Here is a 20,509-nt window from a genome sequence, read left to right on the forward strand (position 1 = left end):
TAGTCCTAGGAGCCCCAACCACCTGCAGTCTATGACTGGACTTGGACTTGGGCTGCCGGGAAGGGTCAGTAAAGGGTCTGACAGGATAGAGGGGAGGTTCTGGGGATACCCCAGGAGGTTGGGTAGGAGTGACTGATGCACACGTCTGGGGTGGAGAGGAAGTAGGAAGAAGCCAAAGGCAGGCTGAATGGCAGGCCTTGTAGCCAGCCTGAAACCATCATTATAGAGGCAGGCAGAAGGAGGCCTAGAGAGGGGTGGGGATGGGCCAGGTGACACCGTGAGGAGGACAGGTCAGCAGCTCCTGGCTCAGTGCTGTCCCGGGGCCACACAGTCAGGGAGTGGTCAGCGGGGCGGGACTCTGGGACGGAGCTTCCCCGCCACAGCCCAGCCCCAGCGTGGTAGCTTGTCTGGTCCAGCAGGGTGCACTGGGGCAGACGGGGACGCCCACCTCCTTACCGCGCAGCGCTCCCAAAGCCACTGTCAGCCCATCTCAGCCCTGTGCTGTTGCTTCTCATTCCGGAAGGAGGCTGGGCTGCAAGGGGAGGAGGGAGCCACACCCCCAGACCTGGAGGCTCCCAGCCGCACGCACAGCCATTGCTGGAGAACCTGCAATGCATGTTTGGGGAAGGGGGGCTGTGGTGTCATGTAACGTGTCCCACACCACATGAGATGTAACAGGGGCAACAAATGTTTATTCAGCCCCTACTCAGTGTCAGGCACTGTTCTAGGCTCTCGAGACATGGAGAGGGATTTATGTCTTAACTAGAGGCTGACAAAAACCAAACGAATACATAGTATAATGTCAAGAAGGGCAAAGTGAGATGAAGAAATACAGAACAGGGTGGGCGTGGGCAGTTTCAGCAGGGAGCACAGAGTACTCATTTGAGAGAAAGAACCTGATGGTGGACCCACCTGGCTGGATGATTTTGGTCAAGACCCTGCCCCCACATCCTGCCTCACTGGGAGTTGAGCTGAGTCATCTCAGAGGGCTGCTGCGGGCCTGGCAAGTAGAAGGGCCTGAGGGGAATGGCCAGGCCAAGAGCTTTCCGGAAGACTAGCCTCTCCCACAAAGTCAAACCCCACCCACCTACTCCTGCACCCACTCCTCGTGAGACCCCCCTCTCCCCACCAACTTCATTCCTCTGGGCAGGGAGCCCAGCAAGAGGCGAGGAGCCCAGAGGCTTGGCACTGCTCCAGATCTGTCCAAACAGGTGGAGGTGACTCACCTGGGGGTGTCAGGATCCAGGAAACTGCCTGGGCAGTGGGGGTAGGGGGCAGAGTGGGAACCAGGAGACTCCTGCCTTGCCTTACCTGGAAAGGTCCTGGCATCTGGGGTCCTGCTCCCTAGGAGGCCCAAGGTGCAGCCAAGGGGGTGTGAAGGGCTTGCCAGCGCCTGTCCTCTCTGGGCCTCAGTCTCCTGAGCCACATATAGGAGGAGGGATGGAGCTAAATAATCTTCCATGTTCCTTCCAGCTCTAAATTCCTGTTTTGTTGAATATGTTGCAAGAGGCCCAGACTTCTCTGATGGTTTCCCGGAGCCTCATTGTAGGGGTGAGTGGCAGATTCTGAAATAGAGACTGGGCAAAGATTTGCTCGGGTTAGCAAATAAAGATTTGAATTTCAGAAGAGCAATGAATAAGTTTTTTAATATAAGCTTGTCTCAAATATTAATTTATGCTAAAGAATCATTTGTTCTTTTTCTGATATTCACATTTAAGCAGGTGTCTTGCATTTTAGCTGGCTACTCCAGGTAGAAAAGGCAATTGGAGCCAGGACTTAAACATGGGAAGGTTCTAGACTCTCAGATGACCAGAGTCCTGGCCGCCCGCGTTGTTGCTCCCTGAGTCCCTCACTCATGGACTTCTAGATGCCTTGTTGGAGGGTAGTGGGGGAGGGAGGGAGAACCAGTTGTTGAGGAAACTGAGAGCTGTGGAGAGAAGCTCAAGGCCCCAGGAAGCGGCACCTGAGCTCCTCTTACCCTGTGCACTGGCTCACCTCACCCCCCACCCCTTGGTCAGTGAGGCAGGCAGGTCTCCCCACTGGCTCCTGCACAGCCAGACTCTATTCCCGTCCCCTTCCCTCCTATATAAATTCGACCCACCACAGGAACCCTCCCTTGCCCGGTCTTTAGCAACAGGACTGATTCCTCTGAGTTCTGCAGGACAGACACAGCCCCTGCCCCCACAGGGCTCCCAGTCCCAGTGGGGAGGCACAGACACCAACACTCACAGAATGGAGAGGTCATTGCCCTTTCCTGGGAACCGCTGAGGCTTTGTGCATGTGGGGCCCATGTTCCGTTTCATTTGAGGCCCTACCCCGGAGCAGGCTTCCACCAGTATTAGTGGAAGAAATGAAAGTTCAGAGGGAGAAGAGAGGAGGGAGGGCCTCCTGGAAACTTCCCTGTCCCTTCTAGATGGAGGAAAGGCCTGATGTGAGTAGTGAAGGAGCAGAGCGAAGGGTGCGGCCGGTGTGGAGGAGGACAAGTGCTAGCGAGGCCGAGAGGTCACCATGAGAATAGTCTGAACCAGGAGGCTCCCTTTAGTGCTGTGGGCCTGTGACCTGGGAGGCCCTGACACTGCGTGCCATTGCTCAGAGTGGCTAGTCCTCCCACATTCTGCATTTCCCAGGGGCGGAGACTTCCTCTTCTCCCAGGTCCTCCAGGACTGGGCCTGAGCCGAGAGGCCAGCACAGGAGATAGGTTGCTAGAAAGCTGAGGGCCGGCTGAGAGGACCAGTCACACTGCACTGTTATCTCCCCTTGGGTAATGAATGTTGCTGGGACTATTTTATTTATTTTATTTTTTATTTTTTTAAGATTTTATGTATTTATTCATGATAGTCACACACACACAGAAAGAGAGAAAGAGAGAGGCAGAGACACAGGTAGCGGGAGAAGCAGGCTCCATGCAGGGAGCCCAACATGGGATTCGATCCCGGGTCTCCAGGATCGCGCCCTGGGCCAAAGGCAGGCGCCAAACCGCTGTGCCACCCAGGGATCCCTGGGACTATGTTAATAGGTGATCACAGCCACTCAACAGCATCAGGAAAGGTGACTGGCTTTCTGGCCCTACATGGAGATCCCTGTGGCTTTTAATGTCTGCCCAGGCCCCTTGGCCGCTAGGGACTGGAATGGCGACAGGTGATGTCTACCCACATGTCACCAAACCCACAAGTAGGTGAATGAGCCAGGCCCATTCCAAACACCATGACCTGCACCCAGATTAAAGTAGACGCTGAGGGTCATGTAGCTGAGGTGCTAGGAGTTAAGGAGTTTAGGCTAAACTGGGATTTGAACCCGACTTGTCCACCACCGAGGCTCACACTCCTGTGACACTGAACTGTTCTTATTTTTTAAGTAATTTCTGAGATGGTACTTTATTTTGGCACTTTGTCCCATTTTGATCTTTGCTACTTAGGTTGCAGAAGCCGGCAAAGCTGTTGCTTGTCTGTGAACTTCTGCAGTGGCCTTTGCCCAGGAGCAGTAAACGATGAAGGGACGGAGGAAAGCAGGAAGAATGGGATGAGCTCCTCCTGAGGTTCATTTGCCCTTTCCCCTGGTACCCCACCCTTCCTCTAGCCTGCAGCCCTGCCCTACCCTGAGTCATGTGGCTCCCCCACACTCTTGGGACAGCTGGGCCTTGTGCACACACAGAGCATTCCTCCTCTACTGCCAGGCTCCCACATCCTCTCACTCACCACCTTAGAAGTGTTTCCCTCCACCAAGATATTCAGTGGCCACAATCCAGGCTTATGCTGAGCAAGATTCTGGGTGGATTTGAAGTGTGCCAAGTCTCCCCTGCTAGACCATGAAGGCCTTGAGGACAGACGCCTTTCATTCTCTCATCTGTGTGGTCAATAAGCACCTTTTATATGCCAGGCACAGTGCCGGGCACCAGGGTAAAATTAGGGGCTGATATGCTCTGAGACTTCCAGCTGTTCACCTCCGTGGCTGTCCCTGGGTGTACCACCTGGGCCCCCTTGTAGTCCTTCGGCTAAAGGGCTAGTGTCCGGTATACTAGGTGTGCTTCAGGAGCTCAGGTCCTATCAACTCACGTCTTGGATCTTCTAGACTTCTCTAGCCTCTCCGGATATGTGCCTGGTGCAAGGCAAGCCTTCAGTGGGATGGAAATGAGGTGGTTTGAATGGTGATTCATCTGATGATGACTCTGGAGAATATACAGTACTCTTGGGTACAGGCATGCACGAGACTTTAAAAGCCACCCTGCAATGGTCTCTTCTCCAGTGACCCATAGTCAAGTTTGGCTATGGATAGATCCTTTGCTATTTCTTCTTTTTTACCCACTGGCTCCAGGATCCAGCCAGCCCTCTTTTTCTACTCCGGCTTCTGTGTCACTAATGGACTCGTGGCCGTGGTGGCAGGTGTGAATTCCTTGGAACCTGTGGACTTCTCATAAGCTTTATCAGAAAACCTTGATAGGAGTGTGAGCCCTTATATACCAGATACTGTGTTAAGCCTGTTACATGAATTATCTCATCTCATTCTATAACAATCCTGTCAAACAGACATTATTATTATCCTTACTTTACAGTTGTAGAAACTGGGGTCATAGGGGTCTAAGTAAATTAATAAGTGATGGAATGAGGATTTGAATCTAGGGCTATGTATTCCAAACTATTCCTCTTAATCTCTAAACTTCCCTGCCCTGCACTTCAATTAAGAAAGGCCTTGGTCTAAGGCATCCATGATATCTTCATGTACCAAATGGAGGAATGTTCATTCAATAGAGAAGAAAATAACACCTGGTTAATGGGCAGGAGTACCCATGAATATTATGTTGGATTAAGATATCGGTCTACTGATGACTTATAGCATAACCATCAGCCCCAAGACTACACCCTGTGAGAAGACAGTGAGATGTCTCATCTAAAGTTCTTCCTGATATAAGTCCTCTGGAGAAGGTGTGTCCAGGACCTAGAAAGCAGAACTTTTGTAGGGCCCTACAACATGGCTTTCTTAGTCTGGATATTTAAAGTTACTGGTGTCTATGAGCGTGCTCCCAAGACAGGAAGAGGTGGTCAGGGACTTGGAAAGCAGGGTCACAATCAGGTAAGAACTTATTTTTCTCTCTGCGGTCAGTGAGCACCTGGAGAACAAGAGACACTGCTACAGCTGTTGAGTAGTGACACCTGTAGACTATTGAGTAGGTCACACTCCATTCATTTCCCCATTGTCATCTCTGAACAGCCTTGTTCCAGTTCTTGTAAGGATTTTAACCCTTACCCGGTTTCCTTTATTTTAACATACAGATCTTCCTTGGCTTACAATGGGGTTATGCCCCAAAAAATTTATCATAAGTTGAAAATCACATTAAGTTAAAAATGCATTTAATATACCTAACCTACTGAACATGTAGCGTAGCCTAGTCTACCTTAAATATGCTCAGAATACTTGTTAGGCAAAATTGTCTAACCAAAACCTATTCTATTTTATAATAAATTATTGAATATCTCATGGAATATATTGAATACTGTACTGAAAGTGATGAACAGAATGCTTGTATAAGTACAGAATGATTATAAGCATATTGGTTATTTATCCCCCAAGATTTCCCAGCTGACTGAGGGCTTCAACTGCCTGCCATCACTCCGCATCACAAGAGAGCCAGGAAGAGAGCAAACCTCAAAATCTGAAGTACAGGTACTACTGAATGTGTATCGCTGTTTCACCATCCTCTAGTTGAAAAATCCTAAATTGAACCATCATCGTAAGTAGGGAACCATCTGTATCTGTTACAACTAAAGAACCGGTATTGATACATTACTATTAACTAATTAAAGTCTGTATTTTATTTGGATTTCTTTGGCTTTTACCTAATGTCTTCTTTATGTCCAGGATATCACATCATCATGCCTCTCTGGACTGTCTCTGGTCTGGGATGGTTGCTTGGGCTTACCTTATTTTTGATGACCTTGACAGTATTGAGGAGTATTAGCCAGATATCTTATAGACTTTTTTTTAAAAGATTTTATTTATTTATTCATGGGAGACACACAGAGAAAGAGAAAGAGAGAGAGAGAGAGAGAGGCAGAGACATAGGCAGAGGGAGAAGCAGGCTCCATGCAGGGAGCCCGACGTGGGACTCAATCCCGGGACTCCAGAATCACACCCTGGGCCGAAGGCAGGCACTCAACTGCTGAGCCACCCAGGGATCCCCTCTAATAGACTTTTTTTTTTAAATATTTATTTATTTATGATAGTCACACACAGAGAGAGAGAGAGGCAGAGACACAGGCAGAGGGAGAAGCAGGCTCCATGCACCGGGAGCCCGATGTGGGATTCGATCCCGGGTCTCCAGGATCGCGCCCTGGGCCAAAGGCAGGCGCCAAACCGCTGCGCCACCCAGGGATCCCTCTAATAGACTTTCAATTTGAGTTTTTCTTTCTTTTTTGGGGGGAGGGGTACAGTTTATTTATTTATTTTAGTAATCTCTACACCCAACGTGGGGCTCAAACTTACAACCCTGAGATCAAGAGTCACATGCCCTTCCAACTGAGTCAGCTGGGCTCTGCTCAATTTGAGTTTTTCTGATGATCTTCTCATGGTTAAACTGGAGTTACAAGTTCTTGGGAGTAAGATCACACAGGTGAAGTGCCAGTCTCATTACATCAGATCAAGGGTATATGTTATCAACATGACTTAGCACTGTGGTTGTTAACCTTGATGACATGGCTAAAGTTATGTCGGGTTTCTCTGCTGCAAAGTTTCTCAGAGGATCCATTCTGTGTCATGCCAACCCAGATCACTAAGATGGGAGGGGCAGTAGGCCTGGAAGTCTGCACAGTGATGATCATAGTAACCAGTGAGAGAATCTGCGGTGTGGAAGGTGAATTTCAGAGGGTAGCCCCTTCTCAGCTTCAAAGGCTTTGAGCTCTACCTGCTGTAACAGGGAGCAGGCCTTATTCATCTCTATGTTCCGACACCTGGCACAAGGCTGTCTGTTGAATACATTGGGTATCCTTTTCTTCTGCGGATGCACTTTTCTTTAATTGAGGTGAACTTCACTTAACATAAAATTAACCATTTTATTTATTTATTTTTCTAATGATTTAATTTATTTGACAGAGAGCACAAGCAGAGGGAGTGGCAGGCAGAGGGAGAGGGAGAAGCAGACTCCCTGTTGAGCAGGAAACCCAATGCTGGGCTCCCTCCCAAGACCCTGAGATCATGACCTGAACTGAAGGCAGATGCTTAACTGACTGAGCCACCCAGGTGCCCTAAAATTAACCATTTTAAAGTACACAATTCAATGGTTTTTATACATTCATAGTGTTGTACAACCACCCCCTCTATCTAGTTCTAGAATGTTATCACCCCCATTCCCCTCTCCCCTCAACCTCTGTATCTATTCTGGTTATTTCATCTAAATGGAATCATATAATATGTGGCTTTTTTGTGGGCTCCTAGAATAATGTTTTCAAGGTTCATCTGCATTGTAGCATGTGTCAGAACTTCATTCCTTTTTATGGCTGAATAATATTCCTTTGTAGTATATACCATATTCTGTTTATTCATTCATCCATTGACGGATATTTGAGTTGTTTCCACCTTTTAGCTATTGTGAATAGTGCTGCTATGAGCATTCATGTGTAAATATTTGTTTTTAGTACCTGTTTTCAATTCATTTGGGTGTATACCTATGCTTGACTGGATTTGTAAAGAAGGTAATATTTCTTCACAGGCTTTTAGGATGCTAATCAAACTCACATGGAGGCTCTGGTTATGGACCATGTGTCCTGGGCCTGGTTCAGGTTATCATCTTATCAATAAATTGCATAAACAGCACACATGTATCAAACTCACCCACAAAAAGAAGCCAAGAGGGAGAGCTTAATTCACAATGCAAATATATAAAGAAGGCAAAGTATTAAGTTTTACATTAGGTTTCTTCCAATGATTGTCCAAGCACAGAATGTGGGAGAATAATGATGCAAAAAGGATCTCGGAGGGTGCCTGGGTGGCTCAGTCAGTTAAGCGTCCGACTCTAGATTTTGGCTCAGGTCATACTCTCAGGGTTGTGAGATTGAGTCCTGCATCGGGCTCGGCACTGGGTGTGGAGCTTGCTTCAGATTCTTTCTCTCCCTGTCCCTCTGCCCCTCCCCATCTCTCTCTCTCTCTCTCTCTCTCTCTCTCTCTCCCCCCCCAACCCCCTAAAAAAAAAAAGAACTCAGTTTGAGTTGACCATAAGCTCTACATGAGCCAAGGTGAAGAGTAACAGAGCCATAGGGTCGGGAACACAGAAGATGGTTGCCTTGTTCCATTCCACAGTCAGTCAAACCCACCTGGAGCTCTGGGGCCTCTTTGACATGCTGGGGTATGCTCTGGATCAGAAAAAAAAAATGACTACAGAGGCCTGGGAACCAAGTCACGCAACCAGTGGGGAGACTCAAGTGTAGGCAGGATGGCTGAAACAGGGTCTTCGTTGCCTGGAGTCTGCAGGGCTGGCTGTCAGGGAGGAAGACTTTTTTTCTTACCAAGTAGTGAGTTCCCTTCCTTTTAGGGCTGGGTGTGTTGAATGAGCAGGGACAGATTCAGAAGGACATCAGGTGAGCTCAGGTGACTCTGGGGGTCAGGTGATTGCCCTGGTGTTTTTCAGTACTAAGAAACAGACTTAGCTTGAGAGAAGAACAAAGAAAATGAATCTTGAGGTATTGGGTTCTCTCTCCTTCTCTTTTCTCTCCTTCCCCTCTGCCTCTCTTCCTCTCCTCCTCCTCCCTCCCCCTTTTCTTCCAGACTAGCACCCCAAGTCAGTCTATCCTGGGGAGAGGCAGCTAAATCCCAACATAAATTAAGGTATTTGTTAAAATGATTGTCTGAAATCAACAGGGCAGGATTTAACTGACTACATTGTAAAAACCCAGGAAAATGCTGTGTCATTATGGTACTGGAAAAAAGCAGTGTATACAATTATATATTTATTATGACCAGGTTAAAATGCATAAAAATTATAGTATAAAGCACACCAAAATCTTTTTCTTTATTATTGAAGCATAGTTGACCTACAATGTTATATTAGTTTCAGGCATACAAGATAGTGATTTGATAATCCTATACATTATGCAATGCTTACCATAATTGTAGTCATGGTGACCATCTGTCACCATATAACGTTATTAAAATATTATTTACCATATTCCACAAATTGTACTTTCTCATCCCTAAAATACACCAAAATCTTAACATCAGTTTTCTGTGTGGATCAGGACTGTCAGAATATTTTATCTTGTGTTTTATATTTTTCTATACTTTTCAAATCTTCTGCAATGATTTCTACAGCCAGGAAAAAAACCAAAAGCCAAAAAACAACAGACTTTAATGCATGAGAATGAATTTAACTGGGAGAGATGTGGGATGCCATGGAAGCAATGCCTACAATTGGCCTGGCCTGCTGGCCACCTGGCCACTTCCTGCTCTGCCCTGCACTGGTTGTGTGACACCTCACCTCCCTGTCCCCACTTGGTGGTTCCTCTCATCCCCTGGGACTGCCCATACAGACCCCTATTCCTAGCAGGCACTTGGAAAACCTTAGTAAACACATGGCAGTTAGCTTGAAGAGCCATACAGATAAGTGACCATAGAAGAGGACGAGAACCCTCACTCACTCTTAGGTAGAAAAGACCTGAGGGGTGGGGAGACCACAAGATGGATGCAACCAGAGGTGTTGGGCACTTGCCAGGGTGGAGCAGGTTTCTCCTTTCCCACTGGTGCTGCAGTCACCCTCTGCCTGGCAGGGAACGCAGGTTGCAAGTTCCTGAGGAGCCAGGGTCAGTGTGTATGGCTCCTGTAGTCTCCAGACATCACCATACAAGAATCCAGATTCACTGAGCACCTCCCAAGTGCTGCACTGGGCTGATCCTTTACATACATTCATTTAATCCACACGGTGAGCCCACCAGGTCAGTGTGGTTACCCCCCATCCTACCTGCAAGAAAACTGAGACTCAGAAAACTAAGCACCAGGTCACACAGCTAGTATATAACAGGTGCTCTTAAACATTATTGCACACTGCCTCAAGATAGGCTACAATACTTCAACTTTCTGTTCAGTGGTTTGTGTCTTGTCCTTCTTGGCCTTGATATGGCTCCACTGATGGTTTGGTTATTGCATGTGAAGACACTTTAACTGTGGCCTGGGAGGAAAGAACTTCTGCTCACATCCTTCTCTCTCAAGGATGGCAGAGTGACAGTTACAGAGACCCTCACCCCCACCCCTACCCAGCCTTTGCTCTGGTGAGCTGTTCTGGGCCCTGGGGGCAGGTGGGATCTCTGTTGAAGTCACATAAGGCAGGTCTCAGGTTCCAGGTTGGGATGAGTTCCCATAGCTAAGGGCATTGTGATCAGAACCTTCACTGGACAGTTGAGACTCCTTAAAAGGGGTACTGGAGGACATTACTGCAGAGGGACTTTCTATCTCTTCAGATTCTAAGATTCTACAATTCCAAGACTCTCAGATATTGAGGGAGCAGTGGCCAAGCAGTGGTTGGTGCTTTCTAACCAGGGTTAGGACCATAGGCACTGCTGCCACATGCCAAGAATGGCACTGGTGTTTGTATGGCTGTTGGTAGGACTTTTCCTGAGGGTGAGAGAAACTAGCCCCTGGGGGTCAAGGTACAGCTGTCTCTGAACTAACCTGACAAACATTTTGTATCATGTGCTGGGGAGAAGGGTGATCTGGGCTGAGTATTGGGGACGTAGAGGGGGATCATCCAGCTCCTGCTCTTGGATGGAGGTAGATGGGGGCTCGATGTTACAGTGGAAAGGCACACTGGGGATGCAGGAGTCAGAGAAGGGGCCACTAACTCTAGGGACATGCACCAAAGGACTTTGCAGGGCTGGTGATTTCCTCCCTCTAGTTCCAGGAAAGCATCCAACAACCTGTGGGGCCCATGCTGGTGACTTCAGAATGACCAGGTTTATGCTGAGTAGGTGTGCTGCCCAAGCCACAAATACACTGCATCATGGCAGCCCAGCTCTGGTCACTGGACATTAGAAAATAGTCATGGCTGTCTCATGTGGCCTGTTGGGTAACTGAGGAGAGGCTAGTGGTTTGTGGGAATTGAGTAAGTGCTAGGCTTCCTGAAACTTCAAGTTTCTGTCACTCTCCATCTTCCTCTTTCAGAGTCTAGCTGGGGGCTGGGGAGTATCCACACGCCCACATTCATTATTATTTCATTCAGCAGCAGTTGCTTACCACCTCCCCTGCTCCCACCTGCCTCAGACTTGGGAGACTGAAAAAGATATCCAAGAGGGTTCTTCTGCCCTTCTGGATTCCCTGGCTCAGGTGATGGCATCTATCCCTACAGTTGAGGCAGAGGCAATCTGGGTATCAACCTGGACTCCTGCCTCACACCCCTCCATGTCCCCCTTTTGTTTTCCTGTACTACTCCTTTCACATCATTTATCATCTTTTATTGAAAAAGTTCCAATTGTCCATCTTTTCCTTCTAGACTCAGTGAAGGCCGGGACTGTGTTAATCTTGTTTCCTGCCATATTCCTGGAATCTGGCACAGTGCCTGACACTTAATAGATGCTCATTAAAAGAGTGTTGAATGAATTAGTTCCCATTTCCTTAATATTCCTGGGATCCATACTTTCCTCCTCTCCCCCAGCCACAGTCTTTGCTCAGATCTCATCCTCCACCAAACCACTGAGCAGTGTACTCATTGCACTCTGTACCTCATCATCTCCTCCATTCAATTTATTTTCCACACAACAGCCAGAGTCCATTCTAAATTGCCCATCTGCCCTACTCAGAACCCTTCCTGGCTCCCCATCACTCACATTTTAACAAGCCCACATTTCTGGGATGAAAAAATGGTAGCAGATATGACTGATCAGTCCACTCTTCATTCCCTACAAAAATAATCAGGAAGATAAACAAAAATACAAAACTCGCTGTGATTTCTATACACATTAAAGATAAGAGAAGGTCACAAGGCAAAGTACAAGAGAGAAATTATATTAACTAGATGGTGAATGGGGACAGATTGAGAAACATTCTTGGATGACACACTACCTGCTCCTCCCTCTGAAACAGAACAGTGTGTGTTACAGTGTCATTAACTGACCATGTCCCTCTTCTTTCTTTACTGCAAGCTCCATAATGACAAGGACCATATCTAATTTGTGTTGGTGTCTGTGGCACCCAGTTCAGAAGTTGGCACATAGTAGGCACTCAGTAAATATTTGTTAAATGAATAAACCAAAAGATTAAATGAATTAGTGAATGAAGAACCAATGGCTTCCAAAATTGATTAAACAAACTAATCCCTACTGCCTATTTTTTTATTTATTTTATTTTTGGATGGGAAAGAAGGACAGAGGGAGAAGGAGAGAAAGAAACTTAAGCATGCTCTAAGCCCAGTACGGAGCCCAATGCAGGGCTCGATCTCACAACCCTGAGATCACGACCTGAGCCAAAATTAAGAGTTGGATGCTTAACTGAGTCACCCAGATGCCCCAGCCCACTGTCTACTCTTCTGTCAGGGACCACTGATTAGAAGGACTTTGGTCATACTCTGACAACACAGGATATGCTCTAAGCCACTCAGAGTGTTGAGGACCCAGATTCTGGGGTCAGAAAACCTAGAGTCTCACTCCACCAGTTATTAGCTGTGTGAGCTTAGGCAAGTAATATAACCTCTCTGTGCATCACCTTTATCATCTGTAAAATGAGTATAGTAATGATACCAATCTTAGAGGGTTGTTGTGGCAACTAAATTTACATCTGTGTGTAAATTTATATTCAGCCTATACATGCATACATACATACATGTATGTAAATTTACATGTAGCCTATATACTATTCTATATGTAGTATATATATTATAATATTGTATATTTTCTCATATAAATATCTATGTAGTACTATATATATATTTGGCAATGCTATTTAAGTGCCAGTGAATATTAATGATGATGATGATGACATAGCCCTAACCCATCACATCAGCTTTTCTTTTTCTGTGTCTACACTGTCTGCCTAATGGTGGAACTGAGACTTCCATCATTATGAAGCAAAGCCACATAATGTTGAGAGGGTGAGGAAGTGATGCCTGGTCTTGCTTTATCTCTGCCTGGTCAAGAGAGTGAACAAAAACAATCAATAAGGAACCTATGAAAAGATTCTACATACAGGGAGGAAGAAAATTGTTCTGAAGACTCACATGAAGAGCTTATTATCTCTGAAATGATTTTCTACAAAAAAACAGAATTCTAAAAGTCATCGTTTGGTATTCTCAAATCAAACTTATACCTCAGGCGGCCTTGATATAGTGGTTATTTGCTGAGTGCCTCCCAAGTGGGCAAAGGATATGAATAGCCAGTTCATAGAAGTGGCAATGCAAATGGATTTCAGGGAGGAAAAGATGCTTCTCTCACTCCTAAGAAAAATGTAAGCCAACTATAACAAGACATGAGTTTTCACCTATCAAATTGAGGGAAATCCAAGACTGTATGTTTTTTAAAATTTATTTATTTATTTATTTATTTATTTATTTATTTATTTACTTGAAAGAGAGAGTATTAATGAGTGTGGGAGCAAGGGGAGGGGGAGAGAAAGGGGAGGGGAGAGGGACAAGTGGACTCTGGTGCTGAGTGGAACCCAACTTGGGACTGGATCCCACTACCCTGAGAGCATGACCTGAGCCAGTACCAAGAGTCAGACGCCCAGCAGATTGTGCCACCCAGGCACCCTTAAGTCCAAGACTTTATTTTTTTAAGATTTTATTTATTCATGAGAGACACAGAGAGGGAGAGAGGCAGAGACACAGGCAGAGGGAGAAGCAGGCTCCACGCAGGGAGCCCAATGTGGGACTCATCTGGAGACTCCAGGATCATGCCCTGAGCCAAAGGCAGATGCTCAACCACTGAGCCACCTAGGTCTCCCTCCAAGACTTTAATATCACAGGATTCTGAGGCCCTTGTGAAATCCATTGTGGGGATTTTAAATCTTTGTGGGGATTTGACTTCAAAGAAGTCATCCTTCTCTCACTTTCAGCAATGTTATTTAACTGAGATTTCCTCCTCTCCAGCACCAGGGATGGCCCTGACTAGCTGAAGCTGCTTAATTTTTCATCATCCAGAAGAGATCATCAAAAGTTATTGGGTGAAAAAAAAAGTTATTGGGCGACCTTGGGCAGGCTACTTACGCACTATGAGCTTTGCTTCTTCATCTGTAAAATGCAGACAATAGCACAGACTTGTAGAAAACAGGACAGTGGATGGCACATACTCAATAAGAGACATTTATTGACTTGGTAATTGGATACATGTGAATTTAAACATATATGCTTGACTAATCTAAAGGTTTATACAATTAGAAATTAGAGTTCTATTTTCTAAAGCATTAGAGAAGATAAAAGCAAGAAAAGCCTAGAATGTATATAGCAAAGCAATAAGGAAGCACAAAAATAAAGAAATAAAATGAGACTACATCATTTATGAAATCGATATGAATAAATTAAGCTATGCTATTGAAGGCAATTTTCTCACATTCTCATGTTTAAAACAAAATTCAACTAAACTCTATGCCACTTATGAGAAATACAATAACACAGAATGTCCAAATGAACTAAAGATATACATGTAAAAATGAGATTTAAAATAATAAATAATTAAAAATTCAGTTATTTAATATATGTAATCAATGATTTAATTATAATTTATTTAACAATTTAAATAATTTTAAAATTATACCATTAAAAGAAAACATCAGGAAAAGATCTTGGAGTAGGAATGGGCTTTCTAATTATGGCTCAAAATCCAGAAGCTATTAGAGAAGAAATTGATAAATTCAACCACAGAAAAATAGAAGCTTCTACAATTTTAAAAAAGAGACTTTTTGTAAAGTCAAAAGACAAATGGTAAGCTGGGGAAAATAATTTTTAATTCAGATAACAGACAAAGGGATAAAATATAAAAAGCTGATAAGAATCAGTATGTTCAACAACTTAACAAAAAAATAGCTAAGGGATATGATAGAAAAGCAATGCAAGTAGATCTGAAATGTATCTTTTGCCATGAAAAGAGGTGCTCAAAATAAGAGAAATGCAAATTCAAACCACATTGAGATGGTCTTTCACCTATCAGATTGGCAAAATTCCAAAAGTCTGATATCACAATGTTGGTGAGACTGTAGGGAAACGGGTTCTCTGGTACAGGGCTGATGGGAAGCTACATTGGTAACAGCTCAATGGCGGGCAATTTGACGGTAATAATCAAATTTACAAATGCACAGTCCTTTTGATCTAGTAATAATATTTCTGTGAAACTTCCTACACAAACAAAAAGTATGTACAGGGCACAGATATTCATTGCAGCATTGTTTGTACTAGCAAAAAGTTGGAAACAACCCAAATGTCCACCAGTAGAGGATTGGTTAAATTTATCTTCTAAACAATGGGATACTCTGCAGTCTCTAAAGAATGAGGAAACTTCCAATGTGCTAATTTGGAAAAATTCCTAAGATACAAGTAAGTTATAAAATGTAAGGTCATGTGTATTGTATACTACATTTTTTAAAGGAAAATCAGTAGAAATATTTGTATTTGCATAAAGAATGTCAAGGATAGACAAGAAACTAATTAAACTGCTTCCCAGCTTAGAGGTAAAGGGAAGAGTAGGAACTAGGTAGACGAATGGTGGGGAGGTAGAAGGAGACTTCGCATATATTTTTTTCCTGTATTTTTAATTTTTGAAACATGTAAATGTATTACTCATTCAAAATTTTAATTATTGTATTTTTTAAAGATCTTATTTATTTACTCATGAGAGAGAGAGGCAGAGACCCTGGCAGAGGGAGAAGCAGGCTCCATGCAGGGAATCTGATCTGGGATTCAATCCCAGGACCAGGATCATGCCCTGAGCCAAAGGCAGATACTCAACCACTGAGCCACCCAGACACCCCGAATGGTAGTCAAAATTTTAAATTAAGAATATAAGTGACAAAGAAATTTTACATTAAAAAAAAACACATGGGCAGCCCTGGTGGCACAGCGGTTTAGCGCCGCCTGCAGCTCAGGGTGTGATCCTGGAGACCCTGGATCGAGTCCCGCGTCAGGCTCTCTGCCTGGAGCCTGCTTCTCCCTCTGCCTGTGTCTCTGCCTCTCTCTCTCTCTCTCTCTCTCTCTCTCTCTCTCTGTGTGTGTGTGTCTCTATGAATAAATAAAATCTTTAAAAAAACCACAAAAGTGGGGATCTCTGGATGGCTCAGCAGTTTAGTGCCTGTCTTCAGCCCAGGGCGTGGTCCTGGAGTCCTGGGATCAAGTCCCACATCAGGCTCCCTGCATGGAGCCTGCTTCTCTCTCTGCCTGTGTTTCTGCCTCTCTCTCTCTGTGTCTCTCATGAATAAATAAACACACACACACACACACACACACACACACAAAAGTAGGTAATGCAAAGTAGGGGGTGGTAATAATGATACAAGAAATAAAAAATTGTGACTAAAAGCATTAAATGGGACAAAAGAGGGATGCTTTTATTTACAAAGCAGATATATAATCCATAATGAAGAAGGCTTTTTTAAAGATTTTTTATTTTTTTAAGTTTTAAAATTTATTTGTAAGTAATGTCTACACCCAACGTGTGGCTTGACATCGCAACCCTGAGATCAATTCCTGAGCTGAGATCAAGAGTTGGATGCTTAACTGACTGAGACATGCAGGTGCCCAAAGGTTTTTCATTTCTCTTTTTAAGATTTTATTTATTTATTCATGAGAGATACAGAGAGAGAGAGAGAGAGGCAGAGACACAGGCAGAGGGAGAAGCAGACTCCATGCAGGGAGCCTGATGTCAGACTCGATCCCAGGTCTCCAGGATCACACCCTGGGCTGAAGGCATTTCTAAACCACTGAGCCACCTGGGCTGCCCAGGTTTTTCATTTTTTAAGTAATCTCCACACCCAATGTGGGGCTTGAACCCACAATCCTAAGATCAAGAGTTGCATGCTCCATCAACTGAGCCAGCCGGATGCCCCGGAAAGACTTTCTATAGTGTATTGACTAATAGAGCATCAGAACAGATTAAATACAAATAGAAGGACAGGTTGATATAAACAAAAAGAGGTGTAAGAGATACATCATTATCAGCGTAGTAGGTTATATAGGCTAAAAATAAGCATGGATATACTTTTTTTGAAAATATATGCATGTGTATATAGTACAACTAGACTAATAAAATACCAAAAGCTGGATCCCATAAAAAGAAAACACATATCTCCTTTTTAAAAATACATAAAACACATAAAATACCAAAAAATAAAATATACACAAGCTTCACACTTAAACCAATGTCCCCTATATACCTGCAAATAAAACGAGAAATTCATAACACAAGTTTAAAAAATTACAAGAAACAACAACAAAACCAAAATATTCCCCTAAAAAGACTTTAAAATGGGTCAAAGAAAAATTAAAAATGCAATTATCAACCATTTAAAAAATAGTGATAAAGAACACTTTAGAACACTTTACATATAAAAACACATGTCATGTAGCCAAAGCAGTGGTCTGTGGGAAATCATAGCCTTAAATGCTTGTTATTTAAAAAGGATGACAATACCCAAAATAAGCATTCGCTTTAATAAAATTATAGAAAAAGAACAGAAAAGCTACCTCAAGGTAATTAAGAAAAAGAAAATAATAAATGCAGAAACTAATTACATAGTAAACTACTATAAACTGAGACATAAATTCAGGTGCATTTAAAAAAAATTCTGCCGTAGGACATATAAAACCCGCACTGACTTGGCACTTGCAGTCTATTAACCCCTTGACAACCCCTCCTCCCTCACTCCTGGACACTCAACTCCTGTGATTCTGAACTATGAACCCCTTGCTATCTGAGCTCAGAAACCAAATAGATCGATGCAAATAAAATGTTTGAGAGAGGGCTGGTATCCCTGGTTTCCTGAGCTCTTCTTCCTTGCCCATCACCACCATTGACTAGTGACACCCACCTGCCCTTGACGGCCCAGCTCAAATACCCTCTCCTCCAGGTAGGCTTTCTAAACTAAGGCTCAAGCCAGAGACGGATAAGCATTGCAAGAGAATGGGTAAATCCAACATTTGTGGGAATGTTAAGTCCCACTGCGGTGGGGGGGGGAGGCAGGAGGGGAGGAAAGCTTCGTGGGAGAGGGGGCATCTGAGCTGAGCTGGTTCATGAGGGAGAAAGGGCTCAGCCAGCAAAGGCCAAGGGGAAAAACACTCCAGGAAAAAGGGAAAGCATGAACAAACAAGACTCTGTGTGTGTGTGTGTGTGTGTGTGTGTGTGTGTGTGTGTGTGTGTGTGTAAGCACCAAGTGCTTTGAAGAAATCAGGGACTTCCCACATGAGTGGGGTGTGCACAGCCAATGGGGAGTAAGGACTGGGGAGTGTGAAAAGGTCACTGAGACAGGTCACAAAGGGTCTTGAATGATATACTGAGGAGCTTATGCTTCAACTTCCTATGGGTGGTGGAGATTAGCCAGAAGTTTCTGAGCAGGATTATGAAGTTGGGACCATCAGATGGTCAGCTGCCTGAGCCCACTCTCACTGAGGAAGGGGAAATGGGGTGGTAGGTGGTAGGAGGGAGGATTCCTTAAGCTGGTAGGCTGTCCAGGAGGAGCAGGAAAAGGTAGGGTGCGCAGTTCTGGCTCTGGAGGCCTGGGGTAAAATCTCAGCCCTGTTTGTTTCTCCTTCTTGATCCATTTCCTGGCTCCTGTGTGCCCCCCCACCCCCATCACAACCAGGGAGGGGGGTCTGGGAGGCAGCTCCTGGCACCTTCCTCAGTCACCATGGGGCTTTTCGACCCACCCATTTGGCCCAGCCTGTGCAGGGGCCTCTGTGGTCAAGCCTTTGTGTCTGCACAGTGGCCTTCTTTGTCCTGAGCAGCCCCCACCGCCTCCCTCCTGCCCTTCTCTCTTTCCCTCTCTCTCTCTCTTTCTCTCTCTCTCCTGTGTCACAAAAAGTACCAGTTTTGCAGAAAGATAGCCAGGGCTCTAATCTTGGCTTCTGCCACTGAATATCACCCTCAGCAAGTTGTTTAGTTTCTCTGAGCCTTACTTCTGGATCCACGAAAAGTCGCTGCATGAGGAATCGAACTCCTGGCAAGACCTAATCTGCTACCCAGCGCTGAGACCTAAGCAAAAAATGTCCATGGGCATGTCCTTGGGGACCCCTGCCCAACCTCCGTGCTCTTCTCTGAACCTCCTACTTACATCTCCAACCTCATCCCGTCTACTCCCCGGTCAGGCAGCTGCATTCTCCCATTTGACAAACAAGGAAACTAATGAGGACAAATGAGAACAGGGCTGACTTCATGAGTGTGTGACCTGTATAGCTAACACAGGGCCCCACAGTTTGGACTTGATATACTGCTTTGCTGTCCCATCTCAAAATTCTTATTCATTTTTGGACAAGGGCATTTTTATTTTGCCCTGGGTCCCACAAATTATGTAGCTGGTCCTGTTTGTGGGGAGATGGAGTGGAGGCTTGCCCGAGTAGGGACCAGGCTTCCTGCCTCCTGGGCTGCCTCCCCTGGGTGCCTGCATCCTGGCACACCAAGAGCCAAAGCTTCTAGTTTGCATTTGGCATCAGGACCTGGCCCCTGCCTGGGAAACCTGAGGAGCATTGTGGATGGGGAGAGAGGGAGAGAGGGAGAGAGGGAGAGAAGGAGAGTGGGAGGGAGAGAGGATGGTCCTGGTTGATGCAGCATTGCAAAAGCAAGGAAGACAAGGCTGCTGGAGCCACCCCAACCCTATGTAACCAGAGCCACCAGTGTGGGGGTCTCAATGCTATGGCTCAGCCATTACTCTGATAATTCAGCAAGGCCTTCTTTCCCAGGCAGGCTGGGAGTTCTGGGGCCAGGGGACCCAACATAGACTCACTGTGACTTCCGATGTTCACTTCTCCTCTCCTTTCTGAGCCTCAGTGTCCCTATTTGTAAAATACGCATGCTAAAACCTACCTCACAGGGTTCTGGGGTAAGACTAAGGGAAATACTTGCACACAATGGCTAGCACAAAGGTGATCACTAAATCAAGTTCCTGCTCACTCGCCTAACGAATATTCATGAAGGCTGATAGGTTGACAGGGGCAGTGCTAGGTGTTGGGCATGTAGCTGTGAACAGGATAGACCTTGGCTCTGCCTTCAAAGAAATGTCCATTAGAGGGAGAGCTGACAGTGCGGTCAATGGTGTGACAAAGGGAGGTACCTGATGGGGCTGCTGGGCTGGGCCTTAGAGAAACAACGTGGGGGGTGGGGGTGCCAAGAGAAAGGGCCAAAGGCAGAGAAGCGTGGAGGGACATTGCAGGCAAGGGAAGCAGCAAGTGCCAGGCAGGCGTCGAGGCAGAGGCAGGAAACAAGGTGGAGAGGAGGCAGGGGTTGGTGTGGCAGGCCACAGAGGTGGGCTTTCTCTAGAGGGTGGTGGAGCCACAGAATGTGTGAGGCAGGCCATGGCTGGGAGGGGGTGACAGATACCCCAGCCTAGCCCATGAGCCAGGAGGCCTGAA

The sequence above is a fragment of the Nyctereutes procyonoides genome, unplaced genomic scaffold, assembly GCF_905146905.1.
Source record: "Nyctereutes procyonoides isolate TBG_1078 unplaced genomic scaffold, NYPRO_anot_genome, whole genome shotgun sequence".
NCBI lineage: Eukaryota > Metazoa > Chordata > Mammalia > Carnivora > Canidae > Nyctereutes > Nyctereutes procyonoides.